The sequence below is a fragment of the Nannochloropsis gaditana genome (assembly GCF_000240725.1).
Source record: "Nannochloropsis gaditana CCMP526 unplaced genomic scaffold scaffold218, whole genome shotgun sequence".
NCBI classification, from domain to species: Eukaryota; class Eustigmatophyceae; order Eustigmatales; family Monodopsidaceae; genus Microchloropsis; species Microchloropsis gaditana.
This window is the reverse complement of record NW_005803735.1, coordinates 12,930-14,236: the sequence shown is the minus strand read 5'-3', so window position 1 is coordinate 14,236 and position 1,307 is coordinate 12,930.

The window sequence follows — 1,307 nt, the reverse complement described above, 5'->3', positions numbered from 1 at the left end:
AAAGGTTCGCAGAACAAACGCTCGAATTCGGATCCCGGAGGGAAAGGATTTCGCCTTCGTCTCCTTTACGCGGCACGAGGAGGCACGCCAGGCCCTGGATGCCCGGGGCATCACCCTTGGCTGTGCTGGCGTGCGGGTGAGCTGGTCCAAAAGCATGCCTCGACAGACGGGAATGCTTCCCGCCCCGCCGCTACCCATGCCTCCACCCCCGGGGGCGATGGCCATGCCGTCCCCGGTACCCTCCGTGGGGGGGGGAGGGGGCCACTACGGCCCCGCGAGCCTCGCCGGGCCTCGCACGGCGATGGTGCCCCCGGGGCCGGGAACGGGGTCAGGGCGGGTGGCGGAGGCGTCTGGGGAGGAGTGCTGGTTCTGCCTGGGTTCGGAGAAGGCGGCCGTCGATCTCTTGGTGACGGTGGGGGAGAGTCTGTACATGGCCGTGCCCAAGGGCCCTCTGAGTCCGGAACACCTCCTGCTCATTCCCATCAGCCACGTGGCGGGCTTGGCGCAGCTGTCGGAGGAGGAATGGGCCGAGTTCGAGAGGTATAAGGCGGCCTTGCGGGGCATGTATGCGGAGGGGAAGGCAGGGGAGGGAGAGGGGCAGGGACAGAGGGAGGGGCAGAGCATGGTCCTGTTTGAGCGCCGACTCCAAACGCGTGGGGCCCGACATACGCACGTGCAGGTGATCCCGGTACCCACTGACAAGGCGGCAGGGGTCAGGGAGGCCTTCGAAAAGAAAGGGGCGGCGTTGGGAGTGTTTTTCGAGAGCCTGACGGCGGGGACGACCCTGAGGGAGATGGGCCTCCGGGAGGAGGAGCAGTACATGTACGTGGAGGTCCCGGGACTGGGGGGCAAGGGGGTGGCCAGGCTCTTATATCGCTTGCCTCCCGGAGGAAAATTGCCGCTCACGTTCGGACGGGACGTGATGGCGGACCTGCTGGGCGCGCCGGGGAAGGTTAATTGGAAACATTGCCAGTTGGGGCGGGAGGAGGAGGCAGCGATGGTAGAGGGACTCAAGGCGCGGTGGGAGAAGTGGGATTTCAACGAGGGGGAGGACACGTAGGGAAGCCACGAGGGAGGGGCCGGGGGTGCCATGCTGGCTTATGTACATACCCACATGTCTCGATTAAGCGGGATTGACAGCAGGCGCTGTCTGTGAGCGAGGGGGGGGCACAGCCACCAGTTACGTCAGTTTTCAAATAATATTGACAAGGTGGCACGTTAAATTGTCTTATGGTGATATGATTTAAAGTGAATGCTGGTCTTTCGCCTCAGATGCCGCGTCTCTGTCTTTCCTCCCGGCCCACGCC